At 41.7% G+C, this 20,197-nt stretch overlaps 1 pseudogene; it reads left to right on the top strand.

Annotated features, from left to right (window-relative positions):
- The first annotated feature begins 961 nt into the window (after positions 1–961).
- On the top strand, positions 962–1,642 carry LOC101435727 (putative olfactory receptor 10D4; annotated as a pseudogene).
- Positions 1,643–20,197: the final 18,555 nt, after the last annotated feature.

The following is a 20,197-nucleotide window of genomic DNA, read 5'->3' as shown; positions in this document are numbered from 1 at the left end:
CTGTGAAGAGAAAGACCACAACATATAAGAAAGACTAAAAGATCCCTCTGACACTGTTTGTTTATGAGTAACTTTTTGCAGGGAGAAGACAGACTGAATCTGCTGTTATTTTCTGTAGCTCAGTAGAGGATCACAGTTTGTGGAGCATGGCACTTGTTCAATTTGGGAGGGAACCCTTTGGAAGAAAAAGAATATAAAGCCATCTTAATTTTGCAAACTTGACAGAGTCATGTGGTGGTGTGAACACATTACTAGAAGCCCACGCCAGGACTTCGAAGGGGTCTGCAGTGAAGACTCTAAAGCTTAAGCTATGACAGTGTCTTGCTGAACCCACACCAGACTTCATTCCCTAACCCATGAAGTGGTGCATGTTGTCCTAGGCAGAAATCTGGGAATGATCCAACAAGTACATTCTGTTTTCTAAATAATTTCCAGCAGATCACTGCACTCTATTCTCTGCTCTCTTTCCTATTGCCTTGTTTTCAGTATGCCACACCTGGACTTCTTAGATCCTTTCCTAACTGCCTTCCCTCTCCTTCTTCCCCAAATATGAGCTCAGGGCAACCTACAGAGTGATAAGATGGAGACTGTACAGCTGCCCCCCATCCCTGCACAAGCATCAGCTTATCAAGGCCCTAAGAATAAAAGGGAAAACAGGCACGTCCCTCTGGGACTCTCAAGTATCAGCTCCCAGTAGGCTGCCTGCCCCACCCCACTGCACCCCAAACTGCAGGGTCCCTTCAGACCTGCCACACCTTATCCTGCTCTTCCTTAATCAGATAAACCCCTTTTGCTCTCCTTTTTAGTCTGTTGAGAAGAGCCGTATGAACTTTTCAATACTCCATTGTAACATATCCTGTTTATGAAAATGTCCATGGTGCCCCCATAGCAGGCAAAGCTGATCAGTCCCTCCTCTTTGCTACAGCTGTGCCTCATACCACCAGATGCTGTTATCACAGTCATGTGGCAGTGCAAAAATATGAATGAAGCCAATGCCCAGCTCTACTTCTCCCATTTTCTGGGCTGAACAGAGTGTTTCCTGTACACGGTGATGGCCTATGACCGCTTTGTTGTCATCTATTATCCTTTGAGATACACGGCCATCATGAACCACAGCATCTGCTCCATCTTGGCCTCTGGCTCCTGGATGGGAGGCTGCATCCACACTATTATCCTAACCTCCCTTGCCTTCCAGCTATCTTACTGTGGCTCTAATGAGGTGTGCTATTACTTTTGTGACATACCTGCAGTCTTACCTCTAGCTTGTGAAGACACATCTCTAGTTCAGAGGGTAGGTTTTACAAACGTTAATCTTTTGTCTCTCATTTGCTTTTTTCACATCCTTGTTTCCTATACTCACACTGGGATCGCTATATCAAAAATTCACTCAGCAGTAGGCAGGCAACAAGCATTCTCCACCTGTAGTACCCACATTACTGCTGTCCTTTGTGCTTATGGACCTGTAATCGTCATCTATCTAGAACCCAGCCCCAGTCCCTTGCTGGGTGCTATAGTTCAGATCTTGAATAACCTTGTAACCCCTATGTTGAACCCACTGATCTATAGCCTGTGGAATAAGGATGTAAAATCAGCCCTGAGGAATGTATTTTCCAAGAGAGGATTCCCCCTGGAGAATAAATGAAAAAGCTTTAGCTTTGAGGGACAAAGGTAGTTTCTCCATTTCTTAGGGCAAATCTTATCTTCAGATTCCATTTGGAAATGTACTCTGAATGAGACTACCACTTTAGCTTGCTAAGTTTTAAAATACATGTCTGTTTTTATATTTCTGTTTCATAAACAAATAAATTCATAAATTGACTTAGCAGACATTGGATTGATTTTTGTATATGGATTCTCTCCCAGCAGTACTATCCCCAAAACATATCTTAGTTTCCTTTGGAGAAATGAAGGGAGTGCATTTGCTTTCTCAGAGTCTTAGTTATAGTTCATTGTATATATTGAGAGAGAAGAAAGAATTTAAAGAAAAAAAAAAGGCCTCAATAAAGACTCACTTAATATAGGATGTCATAATTCCAGAGCCTTTCTTTTTGGGGAGTATAACCTCCAATTTTCCGCCAACTAATACCAAAATTCAAACTGACTTAATGTTCAAGGTAAGATTTTTCTAGTTGCTTATTATCTTTTCATTCAATTAGAATGAAATGCAGAGATACTGTTATCTCACCTTGTATTATTAAATCATAGAAAGACCTGGGTCATTTTTCATTAGCTCCTAAAATAAATAGCTTCCGTTTAGCATCATGCCCTCAGTTTTTGTAAAAATTGGTCAAAGAAATCAAGTTTAAATATCTTACTGCACTTTTTAAATGATGAGAATTTGATGTATCTCTGTGTCTCTCATAGAAAAAAATCCATGTAAGAATTTCTTTTAAATTCAGAAAGCAAGAGTAAATTTGTCTCCCGATAAGAAAGAATAGGTTTCTTTTCTCATGAAAAGATCTATATTTCCCCTTAATTTGTGTTTCAGGATATGAGAAAAAGTTCTAATTTTTGGTTATAGAAACTGTTAAGTTTTATATAAACATATTCTGATTCTGTTTCTGACTTTGTTTTCTCTTCCTTCTTATATTTTACTAACCAGTTTTTAGTAAGGTTAGTAAAACCTTATGTCCATTAGGGAATAAAGCAGAGAATACATAATGCAGTAAAACAAAAACAAAGTTATCTTTTGGAAGTAAAAGAACATTCTTCAGAATGGAGTACTTATCTTCCTTCTCTTAGCTTCTGTTGTGGGTGATTAAGGCAGCATGCATAGAATCTACCTTTCAGCAATGCCGGTAACATGGCCGCCCGAGCTGATTCAACAATAGCTTAGGTCACCCTCCCCTCTTCTTTACAGAACCAGTTCCCGCCAAAAGTTCTTACCTCAAATCTGCCTCCTGCCCTAGCAACAGCAGCGGCCAATCCCAGACTGCCACCTATCCTTACCCACCACCCCCCCTCCTCCCTAGAGTATATATGCTCAGTCCCCTCAATAAAGTTTTGCAGCTTGATCAGAATACTGTCTTGCTGTCGTTCCTTGTGTCTCTCTTGTCCCATACCATTCTTTCCCTCCTAGGATCCAGAGCTCCCGTTGATTGTCCCACTGGCCGGGACAAACTGGCGCCCAACGTGGGGCTCGAAACCTCTGAGGGATAGAACGCCGCACTAAAGAAGAGAGCGCTCTCACTCACCGCACCCGGGATTGCCACGAGGGAACTCGCTCATGAGACAGATCCGTCACCCAAGATCGCCACGAGGGACTCGCTCGTGAGACAGATCCGTTGAGAAATCACCCAGTGTTGGCGAAAAGAAGAAAGAAAGAACAAAAGAAAAAAGAATAAAGAAAAAAAGGTAGGCTCCCCCCTCCCCCACCATGGGACAAGGAACTTCCCAACATAGTTTATATATGAAACAATTGAAAGAGGCACTCAAGGCACAAGGAACTAGAGTTAAGAAAAAGGATCTCACACGCTTTTTTGAATTTTTGTTAAAAACCTGCCCTTGGTTCCCTCTAGAAGGTACTATAGATCATAAGTGTTGGAAAAGGGTTGGAGACTGCCTACAAGACTATTACAAAACTTTTGGGCCGGAAAAAGTCCCAGTTACTGCCTTTTCTTACTGGAGTCTTATTTCTGAAACCCTAAAAGTCCATTTTTCCGCTCCAGACATTCAAGAACTTTGCAAAAAGGGAGAGGAAGCTTTGAAGGAGCACTCTCGTCCTGCTTCAGCATGCAGCTCAGTAATAATTAATATGCCTGAAAGCCCCCTTAACAAAAACCCCAACGAAAGTAGGCCAAATACCCCAACCAGTCAAGCTAGTCTATCGCACGATCAAGCCGAAATCGAACCAGAGGCTAAATCCCCCCCTCTTTTTGAAAACCCAGAGACGAAACCAAAAGCTAAAATCCCTTCCATGTTCGAGACCAATTCCCTTCCCCCATTTCGGCCACCCCCCTGTAATCCTAATTTTCCCAATCCGTATCCTCCTTTTTATCCAGCCACGTCTCTGCCTCAATTCCACGCTTTAGAAAAGATAACAAAAAATCTCCAGCTACACGCTGATAACTTTAAAGAAACCTTTAATCAAGAGCGGCAGCTGGCCGCCGATTTACTCGCCGAACTCCAGTCGGCAACTCAAACCATTGCTGCCCTAGCACTCCCAGAAAATGTCCACTCACCCCACCCCCATTGTGCTCACCATACCTATGCTTTCCCAGTCACACGTAGTCAGAGCAAAGACCTTGCCGCCAGCTCCCAAGATGGCGCCACCAGCTCCCAAAATGGCGCCGCCAGGTCTCAAAATGGTGCTTCGAGTAGCGAAAGTGAGGGAGACCCCCCAGCTCTGACGAGGGAGAACAAGAGGAAGTTAGTACTACAACAGCTAAATATAAGAAACTTAGTTTAAAATATTTAGAAAAATTTAAAAAGGCAGTGAATGCTTATGGCGCCACCACCCCCTTCACACTCGCATTATTAGAAAGCATCAGTGAGAAAGAACTTACTCCCAAGGATTGGCTTCAATTAGCTAGAGCTGCCTTGTCCGGTGGTGATTTCCTGTTGTGAAATCCGATTATGAAGAACACTGCAAAAAATATGCCACCAGTAACGCCCATAAAGCTGCCTCTAAAAAATGGACATTAAACAAATTTTTAGGTCAAAGCCCCTACCATCAAAATAACAAACAAGCCCAGTTTCCCCCCGGCCTTATAGCACAAATACAAACAGCCACGCTTAGAGCATGGAAAAAACTTCCACAAAAGGGTGCTGCCACTGCCTCTCTCACTAAATTAAGGCAAGGACCTGATGAACCATATACCAATTTCCTCAGCCGCCTACAAAATATGGCTGAGCATTTATTTGGGGCCAGCGAGAGTGATAGTGATTTCATTAAACATCTGGCTTTTAAAAATGCCAACGCTGCCTGCCAAGCCACAATTCGCCCTTTTCGCAATACTGATCTTAATAACTACATAAAACTTTGTTCTGGCATCGGGCCCACTCAAACTCTGGGAATAGCCATTGGCACCACCCTCCAAAACTTGGCAGCACAAACTAAGCCTCCTACATGCTATAACTGTAAACAACCTGGCCATTTTTCAAAAAATTGCCCCGTACCAGGAGTCAATTCCTCCTCATTCATCTCTAAGAAACCCTCATTGCCACCCTCTATTTGCCCCCATTGTAAAAAAGGGTTTCATTGGGCATCCGAGTGTCACTCCCGCATAGATATTAATGGCCAACCCCTTAGGCCTAAGCCCCAGGGAAACTTGCAATGGGGCCAGCCCCAGGCCCCGACCAGAACAAACCCAGGGGCAGTACGGTTTGTTCGACCTTCCCCAGTCGCAGTCCCTGCGCTCCCAACCATAAACCATGCTGCCGCATCTCAGACCTATGGAGAGCCACAGCAGGGAGCGCAGGAATGGACCTCTGTGCCACCTCCGAGTCAATATTAACCCCAGAAACCAGCCCTCTCCTCATACCTACAGGGATCTATGGGCCTCTGCTCCCAAATACCTTTGGTCTCATTTTAGGAAGAGCTAGTGTCACCCTGCGAGGAATCCAAATTATCCCAGGTGTACTAGATAATGACTTTAAGAGAAATACAAATAATTGCAACCACCTCAAACAATATTATTCATATTCCTTCTGGCACTCGAATAGCACAACTTATAGTATTCCCCATTCGACATGTCAACTCAAACTTCAAAAAGCTCCAGCGCCCCACAGAAGGCCCTGGATCTTCCAATGTTTTTTGGGCACAACCAATATCCCATAATCGGCCCACCTTAAAACTAAAACTTAATGGCAAGCTATTTGAGGGAATCTTAGACACAGGAGCTGATTCCACAGTTATATCCTCAAACCACTGGCCAAAATCCTGGCCCCTCACAACTGCTGCCACCCACTTAAAAGGAATAGGTGAAGCCACAAATCCTCTACAAAGTTCACAAGCCCTAAAATGGGAAGATGAGGAAGGAAACACTGGTACAGTTATACCATATATTATCCCCCATCTCCCCGTTAATCTCTGGGGCAGAGATATTCTAACTCAAATGAAAATTTTTATGTGCAGCCCCAGTGATGTAGTTACTGCTCAAATGCTCAAAATGAACTTTCTCCCTGGGAAAGGCCTGGGCAAAACTAATCAAGGGATAAAGCAGCCCATCTCTATAACACCTAATACAACTAAAACAGGACTCGGGCTCTCTCAAAATTTAACCTGATGGCCATTGACATCCCTGTACCCCATGCTGAAAAAATCTCCTGGAAATCCATGGAGCCAGTACGGGTTGATCAATGGCCCCTAACTCAGGAAAAAACCCTAGTGGCTATAGAGTTAGTACAGGAACAACTTAACGCCAGACATATTGAACCCACTCAGTCCCCTTGGAACACTCCCATTTTTGTCATAAAAAAGAGAACAGGTAAATGGATACTATTACAAGACTTACGAGCTGTAAACAAAGCAATGGTGCCCATGGGGGCACTGCAACCTGGTCTCCCTTCACCAGTTGCTATTCCTATTGACTTTCACAAAATAGTTATAGACTTAAAGGATTGCTTTTTTTCCATACCGCTTCACCTGAAAGACAGGCAACATTTAGCCTTTAGTGTTCCTCAAATTAACTTCCAAGGCCCTATGCCCCAATTTCAATGGAAAGTCTTACCACAAGGCATGGCCAATAGTCCAACTTTATGTCAAAAATTTGTTGCTGAAGCTATTAACCCCATCCGGCAACTATGGCCACAAATCTATATCCTTCATTATATGGATGATATCCTGTTAGCAGGTCAAAACTTGTCCAACCTACACCTTTGTTTTCAAGACCTTCTAAAAAACTTAACTGCAAGAGGTCTTCAAATAGCCCCTGATAAGGTGCAAACTTCAAACCCCTTTTCCTATTTGGGTTTCGAGCTTTGGCACCATCAAGTTTTAACACCCCGCGTTCAGCTGCGAACCTCCCATCTATTAACTCTAAATGATTTCCAAAAACTTCTAGGAGACATTCAGTGGCTCTGCCCCTACCTAAAACTACCCAGTGAAACCCTTCTGCCACTCTATAATATCTTAAAAGGTGACTCAAACCCCTCCTCTCCCCAAAGCGTAACTCCAGAGGCAATACAAGGGCTTATCTTAATAAATCAAGCTATCCAAAGTCAAACCTGTTATCAAATAAATTACCGCCAACCCTTAATCTTTATAATTCTAGCTACAGTTCATACCCCTACAGGAGTTTTCTGGCAATCAAACATAAAACAGCAAAATGGACAAGGTCACCCATTGCTCTGGGTTCACCTCTCCGCTACTCCATCAAAGGTGCTCTCATCATACATTTCTCTTATAGCTGCCCTCATAATAAAAAGCCGGCAAACTAGTCACCAATTGTTTGGAAAAGACCCTGATTCCCTTATCGTTCCATACATTCAGGATCAAATCCATGGGCTCTCCCAAACCAATGATGAATGGGCTATAGCATGCTTTTCATTTCCAGGCAATATTGATAACCACTACCCTGGTGATCCATTAATTCAGTTCACCAAAATCCATCAATTCACCTTCCAGAAAGTCACTAAAACAAAACCCATAGACTCGGCCACCTTAGTCTTTACTGATGGATCAGCTAATGGGACTGCAGCTTACTTCATCCAGGGTCAAGCCTTTTCCATGCATTCTCCCTATACTTCAGCCCAACTTGTCGAGCTCTACGCAGTCCTGCAAGTTTTTTCCCGCCTTCAAAACCAACCTTTTAATTTATACACTGATAGTGCATATATAGCCCAGTCTATACCGCTATTAGAAACCACTCCATTTATCAAGCCCTCCTCCACTGCAGTCCCCTTATTCTCACAGCTGCAAAAACTAATTCTCAAACGACAACACCCCTTCTTCGTAGGGCATCTCTGTGCCCACCAAAGTCTACTAGGCCCTCTTGCAGAAGGCAATGCATTAGCAGACGCTGCCACTCAGCTAATATGTCCCAATCTTTGCAACTCTTTTACCTTACCTTCCCAAGCCCATGCACAACATCACCTAAATGCAAACACTCCGACTAAAATTCAATATTACTAGAGAACAAGCAAGGGAAATTGTTAAAACCTGCAAATATTGTGTAACCCAATTGCCAGTCCCTCACCTAGGAGTCAACCCAAGAGGACTTATCCCAAACGAAATCTGGCAAATGGATATCACCCATTTTGCCAGTTTTGGGTAACTCAAATATATTCATGTTTGCGTTGACACATACAGCGGATTTATTTTAGCTAGCCTACAATCAGGAGAAGCTTCAAAACATGTTATCTCTCATTTACTACATTGTTTCACTATTCCAGGCCAGCCTAAGTTCATTAAAACAGACAATGGACCTGGATACACTGGAAAAATTTTTCAAACCTTCTGTCAAAAATTACAAATCGTACATAATACAGGAATACCATACAACCCCCAGGGCCAAGGAATAGTAGAACGAGCACATCGCACTCTAAAAAATGGCTTGTGCCGTCTAGCTGATAGCACTCTCGATCTCACAAAACAATGCCCCCGAGATCTTTTACATCATGCTCTCTTTGTCCTCAACTTCCTAACTCTGGATCAAGAAGGGCACTCTGCAGTCGATAGGCACTGGCATCCCAAAACACAAAGGCAACAAGCCACCGTTATGTGGCGCGACCCTCAACATCGAAATGGAATGGGCCCGACCCCGTTATCATCTGGGGGCGAGGCTCTGCTTGCATATACGACCAAGAAAAAGAAGGCCCTCGCTGACTGCCAGAAAGATTAATAAGACATGTTAATCCTCCACTATCGAAAAAAACCCCTCTCCCCTTTAACAACAACCTTTCCAGGGAACAAACCCCTCCCTGAGAAAAGAAATTTTTTTTTCCTCTTCCAGCACGTTGCCAACAAAAAACCGCCAACCTTGCTGTAACCTGCGCGGAGAAACCTCATTGGATTTCAAGTCCCGCGCACAGAATCCACATACAGCCTGCAACTTAAAGAAGCTCAGCGTACAGGTTTGCTCCATCACTAAAGCCACATGAATTATTGCCACAATAACTATTGGCTCCTGCCAATTGGCTTTCTGGCATTGCTGTTCACAGCCGGATTAGCAACCGTTGCCCCAAAAGATTAGAACCTACTAGAAAAAACCCTTCCTGCCGTAATGTATTTGTGCATTGTAGGGTGCTTCACCCTGCTAGCTTGCCTTCCTTAAACACCTACAGCCCTCGGTAACATGGCCTTATTAAGCCCACTGCCGTTTAAGGCTGTCGCCCGACATTTTTTCCTGCAAAGTGTGCTCAATAACCTAAGCACCACTTCCCTCGAAACTAACCCCCACCAGCCTTGGAATTGGTCCCTAATACGATGGGAAGATTCAAAAATTGTAAATTCCACCATTACCGCGGGGGCACCTTCCTTTATCTTTAATGTCACTACGCTGTTTCTCCCTGGCACTTTCCCCAATGCCAATAGCGGCTCCAGTAGTTCCCGTAGAGGAGGCCGTGCTGGTGTACGCCAAAATCTTAACCTCAGCCAGGTCTACATGTGCCTCAAATCCTGGAAAAACCTATTGCAACGCCCCCAATCAATACTATTGTGCATACTGGGGGTGTGAAACATTAGCCACTGATTGGAAACCTAGTACCGCTGATCAATATCTTACCCTAACACGAACTCCCCCTTGCTACAAACCTTCTTCCACTGATGGGCTCAGCCGCACTACCCCAGGAACCTGCATAGGATTAAATATCACTGTACAGCTCCCCAATAACCTCGCTTGGACAATCGGTCGAACCTGGGGTATCAGGCTCTATGCATCAGGAACTAACCCAGGGAGTCTTATCATGATAAAAAAGGAAGCAGTATGGCAACCATCAATCACCATTGGGCCAAATGTAGTGCTCGCTCCCCCTCCTCGCCAAACTTCACCCCCATCCCCTCAAATAGCAACTACCCCTCCTCACAAACCCACCAATCAAATCATTTCAACCCATTCTTCCTTTGCTACCAGCCTAACACTGTTGCCCTCAAAAACTTCCATGGAGCCTAAACCAATTTATAATCCATTCTGGTCAGTTGTTGGTTATGTTTTTCTGCCAACCCCCCTTTTTATGATGCTGTCGCCCTTAATACCTCATTTAATACTTCAAACAAGGATAATCCTCCCCAATGCTCTTGGAATACAACAAAAATCGGCCTCACCATGCAATCTGTTATTCACTCCGGACATTGTATTGGTACTATCCCCTCCTCCTTTAATAAGGTCTGTGCACAGTCATCCTCTCCACCAACAGGTAAATTCTACATTCCCCCAACAGGGGTAAAATGGCTATGCTCTTCCACAGGGCTTACTCCTTGCGTATCAGCAAAAGCCCTCAATGAGACTAAAGAAGTGTGCCTCTTAGTAGCTGTGCTGCCCCGCGTTGTCTTCCGTAGAGGAGAAGACCTTTATCAATACTGGGAAGCACAACCTCCAACCATATCAAAGAACAAAAGAGAACTTGTTACAGCTGTCACTATTGCCTCTCTTTTAGGTATTGCTGGCCTAGGTACTGGAACCGCCGCTGTCGTTCTCCAAAAGCAAGGTTTGTCCCACTTGAGAGCTACTATAGATGAAGATTTAGCACGCATTGAAAACTCCATCACCCATCTCGAAAAATCCCTTACATCCTTATCAGAAGTTGTTCTCCAAAACAGGAGAGGCCTAGATCTACTTTTCCTTAAGCAAGGAGGGCTTTGTGCTGCACTAGGTGAGGAATGTTGCTTTTACACTGACCATTCTGGCTTAGTCAAAGATTCCATGTCCAAACTTAGGGAAGGAATTGCAAACCGCAAACGTGAGCGAGAAGCCCAAGGAGGTGCCTTCTGGGGATTCAACGGAATCCTTCCTTACATTCTCCCCATATTAGGTCCCTTAATAACCATACTCCTTGTAATATCCTTTGCACCTTGGGCCATAAAAAGAATTATACAACTAGTAAAAGACCAAATTGATTCCGCTCTTAGCAGGCCTATTCAAGTGCACTATCACTGGCTTCACCTCGCTGATCAAGGTATATCTCTAAACTAACTAACTGCTGCCCACCCTCACGGGTGAAGAGCCCCCTCCTACGGGAACAGCATATAACTCGAAACTATGCTTTGATTGGTACTGCTGGGTGCGAGGCAAAGCACTTCAAAGGAGGGTCAAAACAATTAAAGGCCATTTTCGAGCTTCTTAAGAAGCATGCCTCATTAGCATAGGGGTTCGCTTTGTGTAAATAAGGGTTCGCTCTGTGCGAATCCTACCCCAAATTCCCCTCCCCAGAAAAACAGAGCCACAAACAACATGGGGAATGAGGCCTCTACTTCCCCCAGCAGGTTAATGCCAAAAGAACGCTCAATGAGCATTCTTCCTCCATCCTTTTGAAAAACAAAGGGAGGAGATGTTGTGGGCGATTAAGGCAGCATGCATAGAATCTACCTTTCAGCAATGCCGGTAACATGGCCGCCCGAGCTGATACAACAGTAGCTTAGGTCACCCTCCCCTCTTCTTTACAAAACCAGTTCCCGCCAAAAGTTCTTACCTCAAATCTGCCTCCCGCCCTAGCAACAGCAGCGGCCAATCCCAGACCGCCACCTATCCTACCCACCCCCCCTCCTCCCTAGAGTATATATGCTCAGTCCCCTCAATAAAGTTTTGCAGCTTGATCAAAATACTGTCTTGCTGTCGTTCCTTGTGTCTCTCTTGTCCCATACCATTCTTTCCCTCCTAGGATCCGGAGCTCCCGTTGATCGTCCCGCTGGCCGGGACAAGCTTCAATTCCTGATATCAGTGCAGGTAACTAAAAATCAGTTCTGCAGTGGAAACTATAAGCCATCACAATGAGTGTGGAGGGAGCTACTGGAAACAGACTCCATTGACAGAAGATGCCAATCATCAGGACTTTGTGGCTTGCCTAGTGAGAATCTCTAAAGAGGGATACTGCAACTGTACCACAAAAGATACTACATTGTATTTTTGCCAGAAATCAAGTGAACCTCATGCAATTCAAGCAACTTTGGTGGCACCTAAGGCCCTTTCTGATAAAAACACATGTGAATTGAAAATTTAAACATGTCAAATAGTAAAGGATGAAATACAAATTATGGTTTCACTTTTCCTTCCTTCTAATATACTCATTAAATTCAGTACCCATTAAAGCAAGATGATTGTCATTATAAACTTGCTTTTAACCAGATTAAAAAAGCAGGGTTTTTTTAAGCCCTGTCATGTCACTGCCACCTCCCAACAATGGTTTAATTATCAAACCCAGGAATAAATGGCAAATGGCAAATATAATGGGGCAAAAAGAGACATTTTTTTTGGTGGCATGAAATCATTGCTGAATTAGCCAACAAATAAAACAAAATTCTTCCTTCTACTTGCTAGTTGCTGGCCAGTTGCAAATATTAGATATGAAAGTCTGGATAGGAGACCAGTCAAGCAAATAACAGGATTTATTGTTTTTAAGGATATAGAAGGGAAGTAGCACAATTAGGATATATTACACAGAGCTCAGTAGCTTTTTTTTAAAACAATGCATAAGGTTCCTGGACCTTAATTTCAGCATTGGACATAGGGATGATCATCATAATATAGGAATGAGTAACTTTGCATCAGAACTTCTGGGAACAATATCAACGTCCTTCAGACCCAGACTAGTGTATCATATAGAATCTCCTTGTATACATATATGACTTATTACCTCAGTCTGGGCCAGATTTACCTTGTAAAACTCAGTATTGTACAAGTACACAGCACAATTCAAGAATAGCGTACAGGCTGAAACTCAGACAAACGCAGACTGTTCAAGCATTGCTCTCAGACTTCTGGTCCGAGTACCTTCTTGAATTTGATCCTGCAGAATGAGAAAAGAAATTAGTGTCCCAGAATTTTGAAGGAGTTACAACAAGAAATCCTGGTCAATCTCACTCAACAATTGCTCTCAAGCTACAATGCACTCTTGCACTACTAATTGCTATTTTGAAATTTCATATTTTCTATAACACAAAATTGTCCTCTGTTCTGTCCAAGCCAGAATCCCTGAAGCTAAATGGTGTGGGACAATTCCACACATACAGTTATGGAAGACTTCTAAAACACGGCATCTTCACAAGCATCTTCGTATTACAACTTCATTGTTGTCGCTGCATTATCATATTTGAGTACATGATATGAAATAACACTTTCTGAAACTCACTTAAGTTGGCATGAAACTGTTAAATGCCAGACCCCTAACTGTTTGGCAGCAGTTGTTGGGATGGAAACCAGGCAGTGTATGAGATAGTGTTTGCAAGAAGTATAAAGCAAATCACCTCTGTATAGATTTTGGCTGGGGATAATGGAAGGATATAAGCATTACTTAGAAAGTTACCAGTGTAGAGTACCCTGATTACAAGGGGAGTTAGAAAGAAGATACTTAATTCGCAACTGTTGTGACAGAAACACAAGTCTCGAAAGAAATTGCAATTAACATATTAAACATACACCATATATTTTTTTCAACATGTATTTATTGATTTCCTATGTACAATGATTAGACACTAGGGGTACAGAATTGAATAAAATGAGCATGAGCCCACCCTCTTTTTAAAAAGTTATTGAAGTATATCATTCATACATAAACATACATAAATAATAAGTGTATAATAATAGTTGTAAACTTACAAAGCAAACATATATAACATCATACAGGACTCTCATAACTCCCCCTAACATCAATAACTTAAATTGTTGTTAAACCTTTTTAACTAATGATTAAAGAGCATTGTCAAAATATTACTACTAAACAAAGCATTTCTCCCCCAATCAATCCTATTTTTATTATCTTTATATCATTTATATATGAACATACATAAACAGTTAACTGTATAGTAACAAGTTGTCAACTTACAAAGCTAACATGCATAACATCATACAGGGGTCCCAAAGATCAATCCTCCACCAACACTATGCATTGTTGTGAGAAGTTTGTTACAAATTATGAAAGAATATTGTCAAAATCTTACTACTATTCATAGTCCTTATCTTACATTTGGTATGTTTTTCCCCCAACCTACCCTATTATTATTTTTTAAATGTATTTTTTATGACAGAAGTTGTAAACTTATAAAACAATCATGCACATGTGCATAATTCTCAAACAACACCCCTCCATCAACACACCACAACGTGGTGTGTCATTTGCTACAGATAAAATAATATCATTTGATTGTTACCCTGTCCATAGTGGACATTTGGCTCACATTTTCCATCCTGCCTCAGTATCAACACAGTATCAATACAGTAAAAGATGCAAGAATATTATATTATTACTACTAACCACAGTCCATAGGTCACTCCAACTGTATTTTTTCCATGCTTCTCCACATTCACAACACCCTGCAGGAGTGATATACATTTGCTCTAGCTAACAAAGGACACTCTTGCATCTGTACCGTCAACCACAATTCTCATCCACCTCTTGGTTACTGTGCTATCCAGTTCCTAGATCATTCTCTGGCATTCTGTCAATTAGCATTTACATAACAAGAGTACCATTTTCAGGCACATCCGCATTTATAAACTAGCTGTTACTCACTGTGTGTTACCATCCACTCTATACATTTCCACACTTCTCCAGTAAATCTAATTAAAACTTCCACATACATTAAACATCAGTAGTCCACACAGTCCTCTTCTTATCTCCTTTAAGAATCCACCACATACCACCAGGTCCTGAATATATTTTCCTCAAATTTCTTCTAGAAGTTTTATGGTTCTTGCTCTTATTTTCAGTTTTTTGATCCATTTTGAGTTAATTTTTGGATAATGTGTGAGATGGGGGTCCTCTTTTCTTCTTTCAGCTATGGATATCTAATTCTTTCAGCACAATTTGTTGAATGGATTATTTTGTCCTAGCTGTGTGAATTTGACAGGCTAGGCAAAAGTCACTTGACCATACCTGCAATGGTCTGTTTCTGAACCATCAGTTTGGTTCCATTGGTCTACTGTGTCTGTCATTAGGCCAGTACCATGCTGTTTTTACCACATAGATAGGAATTATGAATTAAAGTGTAGAGATGAGGGTTCACTTTTCCTTTTTATGATGTTTCTGGCTATTTGAGACTTCTTACCCTTCCAAATAATTTTAATGATCATGTTTTCAATTTTTTCTTTAATGCTGGTAGAATTTTTATTGGGATTGCATTAAAACTATACATAAATTAGAGTAGAATTGACATCTTAATAATATTTGGTCTTCCTATCCATGAGCGTGGAATGTTCTTACAGTTATTTAGGGCTTTTTTGATTTGTTTTAACATTGTGTTGCAGTTTTCTGAATACAAGGGCTTTACATCATTGGTTAAGTTTATTCCTGACTATTTGAGTTTTATCTGTCATATTTTGTTTTCACCACTCTTTTGACAATTTTTATTACTTTTATTGGTATAATCTTCATTTCTATACTCTCTTCCAGGCCCCTCTCTCCTGTCTTTTCTTATGAAGCTCTAGCACACCCTTTAGTATTTCCTGAAAATCTGATCTCTTGCTTAGAAATTCTCTCACTTTCTTCTTATCTCTGAGTATTCTAATTTAGCCCTCATTTTTGAAAAACAGTCTTGCTGGATATAAGATTCTTGGCTGGAAGTTTTTCTCTTGTAGTATCTTACATGTATCAGACCACTGTCTTCTTGCCTCTGTGGTTTCTGGTGAGAAGTCAGCACTTAATCTTATTGGATATCCCTATATGCTATGCATTGCTTTTCTCTTACAGCTCTCAGAATTCTCTCTTTGTCTTTGGCAATTGACATTCTGATGTGTACGTGTCTAATGGTCTTTTCGAATTTTTTCAGATGAGAGTACATTGTGCTTCTTGAACAGGAATATCTATGTCCTTTAATAGGGTAGGAAATTTTTTTGCCATTATTTCTTCAAATATTCCTTCTGCCCCTTTTCCCTTCCCTTCTCCTCCTGGGACACCCATGACACATATGTTTGCAAGCCTCTTGCTGTCATTTTGTTCCCTGAGAACTTGTTCAATTTTTTTCATTCTTTTTTCATTTGTTCTTTAGTATGTTCACTTTCAGAGGCCATTTCTTTCTTCTGCCTCTTCACATCTGCTATTATGATTCCAATGTTTTATTTACTTTCATTTATTACACCTTTTATTCCCATAGGATCTGCTATTTTTCTATGCATGCTTTCAAATTCTTTTTTGTGCTCATCCAATGTCTTCTTAATACCCTTAATCTCCTTAGCCATCTCCCTGAATTTATTAAGAAGATTTCTTTGAACATCTATGATTAGTTGTCTCAACTCCTTTATGTCACCTGGAAGCTTATCTTGTTCCTTTTCCTGAGCCATAGCTTCCTATTTCTTGGTTTGGATTGCAATTTTTGGTTGGTGTCTTGGCATCTGGTATCTGGGTGCCATTTTTTCTTTAGTTTAGGGCTTTTTCTCCTTTCTCCCTTTTTGGTTGTACAGTAGGAGCCAAGCATATAGTTGATGCTGTAAGCTGTGAAGGCTCAAGCTGCTCTCATTGGGCCAGGGACCAATGAAGCTTCTTCCACCTTTCTTCTTTGCCAAGTGTAAGGACAGAGTTACAGCTGTGTGGAATAATCCAAGTGCAGGCCTAGACTGTAGTTGACCAGAGAGATTGATGAAGCTTCACATCCCTTTTTCCCCTGCCTGAGGCAGGGATGGAGCTGCAGGTGTGGGCAGCAGTCTATGCAGTACAAGTCCAAGATGACCATGGTTGCCCTGGTAGACTTCTGATTTTCAATCTATGCCAGCCAGAATTACCTGCTGATACCTGTGTAGGCTGATGCAGGGCTTTTCAGCCTCCTCCTTGCCAGAGGTGGGGCTGAAACTTAGGCTAGGGCTGCAGGCTGATCTGCATGAAAGAAATTGGTGCCTGTGGACACTGAGAGTTTCAGTCAGGCATGCTTTCCCTCAAGTTGTGGGCAGAGTCAAAATGGTAGTCACTGGCCTCTTTCTGACTTGGGCTGTTTCCCATCCGTTTTTCCCAGGGTTATATCATAGCCAACCAAGTCTACCAATCAGTAGCCAAATTCGGCAGTCAACCATCTCCTCCTCCCCTGTTTCTGGGAAATGAAGCTTCCAAGTCCAACCACAGAACAGGTCCTGGGGCAGTTTGTGCCACCAGTGTAGGACAATCACCAGCCTCTGTGACTTGGCTGGTAATTTCCCAGAGAGGCTGGTGCAGGTCCCCACATCTTCCTTCCTGCTGGAGGTGGCGCTGGGGTCTAGGCTAGACCTGCAATATGATCTGGATGGAAAGAAGCTGGGCCCCTCCAGCACTGTGATTTTCAGTCCACTCTGCCTCCCCTTATGACAGGTACAGAGTTAAGATGGCAGCCACCAGTTTCTTTCTGACTTGTACAGGCTCAAACTTTAGCTGTTCTCAGGATTATACTATAACCTGCTGAATTTACTCATCAGTAGCTGAAATTGGTTCCCCACCATCTCTTCCTCCCCCATTTTGGGGAAGTGGACCTTTCAGTTCCAGCCCTGGAACAGCTCCCCAGGCAGCGTGGGCCTCCAGTGGAGGGTTGGCACAGGTGTCAGTGGCATGGAGTGCTCTACTTGGGAGTCTTCTCTGCAGATGGATGGTCTCCTCCTTCCCCTCCTTCAAGGATTTTGCAGGATGCTCTTCTGGTTTCCTGGAGCCCCCAAACAGGTGCTTCAGCTAGCTTCAGAGAGCTCTGAGTATTTGCTAACTGCCCTGTAGCACGAGCTGACTCTAGGAGTTCCTTACTCCACCCCCATATTGCTGGTTCTTCCATGAGCATACCTTTAATAAACTTATATTAAAGGAAGAAGATAGTGTTAAGTTAAACCTAGAGACTATGATTGTTACCAATGAAAACATTTGGATATTGCAAAAGACAGGGATATCTGAAATTCCTCTACCAAAGACAGGAAGAAGTACCTATGGTGGATTCTTTCCCAGGATATGGTGGCCTGATTCCATAACACAGCTCTTCAGGGAATATTTCTCACTATTGAATTTTTCATATAAATTCATAGTTTATGGCCTCCAGACAACTGGAATGACTGACATCTGGACAGGGCTGACAAAGAGTTCTCCTTTCTCTCATGTTTTCTCTGTTGAAGAGCTTACCTCCAGAAACCACTAGGTCTTTTAAACAGTGTTGCAATTGAGTTGAAATTGTATCACGTATTGGGTTTTAGGAATACTCTCTTGGGCAGATGTTCCCAGCTGGGTAGGTAATTGCTTTTGTTATCAATTTTTAGGTACTAGGCTGGTATTGTAAAAAATCATGTACTTCCCCTTGGGAACATAGAAATGAAGAGCCTCCATGTTGGAGTAATTCAAGTTTGGAGGTAGCAGAGGAATTTCACTCTATTCTACCAGGAAAGAGCCCAGAAATTAGATACAATAAAAATAAACATGCCCCTGAATAACATGCCTAAGATTTATAATAAGACAAATATGAAATTTTGGAAGGTGGAATTTCATACTCTTAAATCCTTGTGCTATATGATATATTTACAGTTCACTTACTGCAAATTTAATAATTACAGAGATTCATGTTCAGAGTTGATATTCATATGCATTTTCATTTTGTTGGAATTTTATTTTATGACATATTTTAACACCATTATGAGTGATCATCTTACAGCTTCTTCTGTTGAGCTACATTGACTATTGAGGCTACACATACTTCATGAGGAGAAATGGACTACAGAATGCATTATTGGCTGAACTTGCTTTGCAACCTTGATGCTAAATCAATTTGCATTCTTGTCTGAAGAAAGAGGAGCAAGATTGACTGCTGGATGATCCAGGTAGCCATCTCCTGGTTGCCTGGCAACAAGCGAACCAAAACAAGCTCCCTCCTGCAGAATGGGGAAGCAAATCCAGGTGCTGCTATTTAGAGTGAAAGAAACAGGATGTTCTCCTGCATTCTTAATCCAGCTTTATTAAAAATGAAAATGTTATATATTTTGATCCTCAATTGAATCTTCATATTTATTCATCAATTTTTATTTCTCCAACATGAGGAAATGGACAGAATGGTGATTGCTTAGGCCTCTTCAATATGCATCGTTACATTATACTATCCTCAACATTATGATACTTCACACAGCAAATTTACTTATAGGTGAATGGAAGGGCTTATGAAATAAGATTCAATAACTTTGTTTAAAATTCCTCCTAACATTAACATAATATGTATAGAGAAACATCACAAATATTCCCCAAGTGTATTTCAGGCTATGCTTTATACTGAACACACAACAAAGAGAATAATTCTCCATCAATCATCAGAGTCACCTTAAGTGATTGAAGATACTGCCCAAGAGAAGTTAACACCTCTCCCACTGTCTTCCCATCTTGTGAGTACTGACATCACATCATGCTCGGATGCCCAGTACACCTTGGATACATTACATGCCTCATTAATATGTATCAATATAACTGATAAAAAAAATAATTCAATTTATACAAATTATAGTCTATGACCAAAGTGTATTAAATTAGAAAGTACTAATAATTAAAATTATTAATTAAAAAAATCTAAGGGCACCCTTCAAATTCTCACACTCCCACTTAGTCACCAGCTCTATCTTCTAACAATTTTTTCTAAGAGTTATCCATTCACCCTCAAAATTACCTCCTCTTCATTTCAAAAGCACACCTGTATGGACCTCTAAATGGAATCCCTGCCACTAACCCCACTTGACACTAGCCCACGGCTCACACTGACTCTTATTTCCTTTAAGAACCATTTAATAATGCTGCCTCAATTATTAAGCACAAACTGCATACCTTGTCCTTGAAGGTCTTTTGCAATCTGCCTGTCACAGGCCTTTCTATTCAAGGGCCCTCTCTCCTCACGCTCTTAGCTTCAATGCATAAAACTGAGTTCTGGTCTCTCAAACCCACTGTGTCGTGGATCCAGAAATGTTTGATAAGCCACTACTAAATTATTCCATCTGGAACTCTTCTCAAACACAGTCTCCTCCATAATTTTTATTGTTAATGATGGGCTTCCTTCAGTAGTGTGCTTTAGGGAGAAAGAGTGAATTGTGACACATTGTCCATGTCAGTTCACAGGCATGAATTAAGTTCCCAGAAACACTGCTTATTCTCAGTATGACATTAGGCCAGTTACTTCCTGGGACTCATTCTGATGATTAAC

The sequence above is a fragment of the Dasypus novemcinctus genome, chromosome 27, assembly GCF_030445035.2.
Source record: "Dasypus novemcinctus isolate mDasNov1 chromosome 27, mDasNov1.1.hap2, whole genome shotgun sequence".
Taxonomy (NCBI): domain Eukaryota; kingdom Metazoa; phylum Chordata; class Mammalia; order Cingulata; family Dasypodidae; genus Dasypus; species Dasypus novemcinctus.
Note: the sequence above shows the minus strand (reverse complement) of the source record. Positions and strands in the feature narration are given on the sequence as shown.